Below are 5,603 nucleotides of genomic sequence, written 5' to 3'. Positions count from 1 at the left end.
TTTTATAAGCCCCACTCTACCTCCCCTCGGGGTTGAGAGTTCTTTGGGTCATTAGGCCCCTCTCTGACCACCAGCTATTAATAAATGACTCCTAACTTGATGATCACTATGTGGTATTCCTCTGTGCCTCTTGCTCAGTATTACACCCATAGTTCCAGAGCTTGAAGGCAGCTGGCCACATGCATACACAATCAGGAAGTAGAGAGAGATGAATGCTCATGTTCAGCTAGCTTTCTCCCAAGTCCTTCTTCCACTCCACCAGGCACCTCTAATTCTCCCCTTCCGTTTTCTCCTTTATAAGCAGTCCAGAACCCGAGCCCAGGGGCAGTGTTGCCCACTTTTAGTGTGCATCCTTCCACCTCAATTAACCCAATCAATATAACTGCTCCTGGGCATTCAGAGACTGAAGAATCACAGGTGTGCCTGGATCCCGTCAAGTTGACAATCAATACTAACCATCACAATCATTTGGCAGAACAGGGCCAATGTGAATTTTTTATTCTTGACAAACGTGCCATGGTTATATAAGACATTCCTGTTTGGGGCAAGCTGGGTGTAAAGAGTAGGCAAGGACATGGAGGAGCTCCCTGTGCTATTTTTGCAGTTCTCAGTCTAAAATTAACTCAAAACAGAACTATTTTTCTAAAGAAGTGATGATTACTATAAAAGTACAGCCAATATCTCCTCAGGGAGTCAATTGGGGTGAGGTGGGTGGGATGTTACCCATGGGCCTTATCCTAACCAGGATAATGAGCTAGGGAGTTTGCTTTATAACTTAGCTTTAAAATGAACATTTATGTTTTATGCATTTTTCTGTATCCTAGCTTTTCTTATGATTTTTAAAATTTTATTTATTACTTTTATTTTATGTGTATGCATGTATTGCCTGCATGTAGGTAAGTGCGCCCATGTCATGCAGTGCCTGAGGAGGTCAGAAGAGGCTGTCGGATCCCCTGGGACTGGAATTATGGACAGTTGTTAGCTGCCATGTGGGTGCTGGGATTCAAACCTGGGTCTTCTGCAAGAACAGCCAGTGTTCTTAACCGCTGAGCCATATCTCTAGCTCCTTATGATTTTTTAAAGTGTACATAATAAAAAATATTGGGGCTAGACAGATGGCTCAGTGGTTAAGGGCACTGGTTGCTCTTGCAGCAGACCTAAGTTTGGTTCCCAGCATCCACACAGCAGTTAACAACTGTCTGTAACTCCAATTCCAGGGAATCCGACATCCTCTTCTGACCTCTGTGGGCATTGCATGACACAGTTGCACTTACACACATGCAGGTAATACACTCATACACATAAAAAAGTAAAAATGATAAATAAAATATTTTTAAAAAAATAAAATAAGAGAACAATTGAGGAAGATACCCACTGTTGACCTCTGGCCTTCACACGCAGGTGCACTGAACAGGTCAAAACACCATAGAAAGATAGATGGATGGATAGATGGAGAGAGAGAGAGAGAGAGATAGATGATAAGAGAGAGAGAGAGAGAGAGAGAGAGAGGGCTCTCTCCAATGTTTTCTTTTTTCTTGCTTTGCTTGAAAACTGCTGTCTAGGGAAATGTCTTAATGGTTTCATCCATGGGTATTTGGAAGACACTGTAGCCATTGTCCAAAGGTGACAGGCTACAGCTTTATCTGGCAGCAGAATTTGGTAGCATCCACATGGTCCTGGTTTTGCTAGATAGAGAGACAGATGATAGACAGACAGACAGACAGATAGATAGATAGACAGATAGACAGATAGAAAGATAGATGATAGAGAGATAGATGATAGATAGATAGATGATAGATAGACAGACAGAGAGAGACAGATAGATAGATAGATAGATAGATAGATGATAATAGATAGATAGATGATAGATAGCTAGATAGATAGAGAGATGATAGATAGATAGATGATAGAGAGAGAGAGATAGATAGATAGATAGATAGATAGATAGATAGATAGATAGATAGACAGACAGATGATAATAGATGAGAGAGAAATATTCAGGTTGAGGTCCAATAGGCATGTAGAATAGAAAGCCAAGGTTGTGAAAGAGGAAAGAGATGATGAAAATAAATAAAAGCCTTTGTCTGGTAAAAAAACAAAAAAGAAAGGAGAGAGGTGGGAAGTGACATCTTGATGTCCCAAATGTCTATCAAATTCATACCCATCTGGTGTGCTTAGGGTTTTTTAATAAAAACAGACTGCTACCACACATTAGTCTGCTCTCTGGACAATACGCCATGAGTATCTTCTATCTCAGCACATCTGCAGAGCACGGCTCATTCTTTATCCCACTGCCCAGCATCCCATTGTGCAGCTCCCTCATCATTGATAAACTGGTCCACTGATGGATATTCAGGTTGTCTCCAGAGCCTCAGCATTGCACACTGGACTGCACTGAGTCTCTTTGCAAAAATCCCTGTGCACCGTGATGATAGTTTTTCCACTCATCCATTCCCTCACACAGAACATTGTTAGTAAATATGAAATGAAGTGGGATCTCTTGCCTTGTTGTTATTTACTTGTTTATTTTTAGTTTTATTATGATAAACCATATGTAATATTTGCCATTTGAACCATTGTAGTATATTTATATTTATATTTATTTGTATGTGTTAGAGGGGAACACATGTGCCATGATGGCTATGTGGAAGTCAGAGGACACTATTGGTATCTCTTCTTCCACCATGTAAACACTGAGGGTCAAACTCAGGTTGTCTGGCTTGGTGGCAACCTACTGGCTAAAGCTATTTCCCAGCCCCATTTTACTCATTTTTTAAGAAGGCAGTTCACTCAGTGGCATTTAATGTCTACACAGCACTGTATAACCATCACCACTGTCATCTCCAAAGCCTTCTGTATTTTATATGTATGAGTGTTATGTCTACGTGGAGGTAAATGCACCCATGTCATACAGTGCCTGTGGAGGCCAGGAAAGGGTGTTGGATCCCCTGGAACTGGAGTTATTGATGATTGTTAGCTTCCCTGTGAGTGCTGGGATTCAACCTGGGTCTTCTGCAAGAACAACCAGTGCTCTTAACCACTGAGCCAACTCTCTAGTCCCCTCCAAAGTGTTGTTAATGCACTAAACAAACTCTGCACCCATTAAGTAGTATCTCCCCATTCTCCACACCTGCAGCCCTCATGGCTACCTACTGTCTGTCATCTCTATGAAGTTGCCTGCTGTAGATACTCCATATAACTAGAATATTTCAATCTATTTCACACAACTGGAATTCAAAAGGACAGATACTGCATGAGACCTGTTGATGTTTTACCCCAAACTCTCTCCCATGCAAGCATCACCTGTCAGAGGCCTGAGGAGAACAGACTAAGGAAGGAAAGGGGGAGCTGCCGGATCTGAGGCTCCAAGGTAGGAAAGGTGTGGGAGGGAACTTGTTGAGAGAACATTCCTTATTACAAGGAGAGAATTAGATAGTTCTTTTTCTTGTCACCATTACAAAACACCTGGCAGAAGTATCTTAAGGAAGGAAAAGTTTACTTTGGCTTACCTCATGGTCTTCAAAGATTCAAAGATTTGTCCATCATGATGGGTCAAGCATGGCAGCAGGAACATGAGGTGGCTGCTCACCTGGTGGCCGACCAGAGACAGAACAGAACTAGAAGCAAGCCAGGTTCTAGCCCTCAGAGACCCACCTCCAGTGACTAACCCCCACCAGCCAGGGCCCACATCTAAAGGATTCAGAACCTTCCAAAACAGTACCACTGCTGGGGACCAAGTGTTCATACGTGTGCGCCTGTGCAGGACATATAGTCAAATCATAACAGGAATTCAAACGTGGAGAATGCTCTAAGCCAAAGGGAGGAGAGGTTGGAGGGTGAAGAGGAAAGCAAACAGTTGATCAAGAGTCTCTACGAAAAAGCCCATGAGTTCCATACTTGCTCGGGGCCAGTGTTAAATTTGGGATGGAGAGATAGTATCTTGGATAACTTAGGATATCCACAAGTGGGGGCAACCTGGGCCCCCTTTCCCATCTGCAATCTTAGCAGAGATGTCAAAGGGAATGGACAGCATAAGGCAGCTCCAGAATGGCACCAAGGAGGAGCTGAATGGGTCTGTGCATCAGAAAATGGCATGGGAAAGGGTCTTACTGAGAAAACCCCGGGAACTCGGTGCCGATCCACAGACACCTTCACCAGCACCATCACGGGAGTGAGGGGTCTTGACCTGACAAGGACTCACTACATAAGCACCCAGCACCCCAAAATAAAGTGCCCCCCAAGCCCCTGAAGTGTTAAGTATATCTTGAGTTAAATAGAATTATTTTTCTGACTTCTAGTGGAAGGCTCTGTTTTTGAGAGGGAAGAGGAGATGCTGGACAGAAATCACATGAAGTCACAGAAAAACAAAAATTTATATACCTCACCCACCTAAATTTTGAGTTGTAAGGAGCCCCAAATGACCACATGCATTGTATATCTTGTGTCATTTAAATTGCTCTCCCTCAGAGTTGGACCAATTTGTGCTCCTCTAATAAACACATAAGTGTACCATTCCCCCATTCCCATGCCAAGATTCATTGCCAATCTGAAAGATACACTTTGAAAAAAAAATAAGTTCACTTTTTTCCAACTGAACAATCAGTTACACACACCACGCCATGATGTTATGAATTCTGTCCACACCAGCTCTTGGCTCAGAAATGGGAAGAGAATATCAAGCCGATTTTAACGAATTTGGAACAGCAGGTTCTTGGCTGGGGAAATATTGTGGCTTATTGAGGGATGTTGTGCCTTGGCAGGTGGTGAGCATCGTGTCCGAGCCAACATTATGGGAATTACTTTATCAGAACGAGGCAAAAGGAGACTGCTGTGGGGTGGTCTTCAAGGCTTATCCAAGACAGAATCTCTAATGCTGGAGTCCCCAGAGCCCAGCAGATGCCTCTGTCCCTTCGTCAGCCTCCCATCTCTCATCTCTCTCCCCCAGAGTCACTTCCCTCCCGGCGACTGGGACTGACACTTTCTGTCAGTCTAGACATCACCATAGGTAACAGCTATAGGTCCTTTGTCATTTTTCTAAACCTTTGCCTCATTTTGACACCAGTGCATAGGTTCTCAGGGCTGAAGGAGACCTCATAGTTTCTCAAGTTCAACTACAGATGTTCAACTTATAGCAGCTTTATATCCCGATAAGCCCACCATAACTGGAAAATGTCTTACCTTAAAGATGCCAGGCATGCATCTAACCTCCTGCACATTGTTGTTTACCCCGAGCATACTGTAGAGCCTCAGAGGTTCCCCTCGTGATCATGGGGCTGCCCTGGAGCTGAGGTGTCCCAAGGGAGTATCCAAGTTCAAACTTCAGCATATGGTTTCTGCTGAGTGTGTATCACCATGGGAAGTTGAAACATCGTAAGTCAGAGACCACTTGTACAGAACCTGTTTAAACTCCCCTAAGGCCAGATCAATGATGGGTACTGTTTTCTTCCCGTACAGCCCAGTCCAACTTGATGCCCTGCTGTAGTCTTTTCCTAAAGAATTTGAATCTGGCGTCTGTATGTCCTACAGTCCCCCCAGGGAGGCTCAGGAGTGTGAACTCTCTTGCACATAACAACTCTTGTTGCTTTGGGGACAGACTTCTACAC

This window comes from Nannospalax galili, unplaced genomic scaffold, assembly GCF_000622305.1.
Source record: "Nannospalax galili isolate Female #2095 unplaced genomic scaffold, S.galili_v1.0 scaffold765, whole genome shotgun sequence".
Lineage (NCBI taxonomy): Eukaryota > Metazoa > Chordata > Mammalia > Rodentia > Spalacidae > Nannospalax > Nannospalax galili.
Note: the sequence above shows the minus strand (reverse complement) of the source record.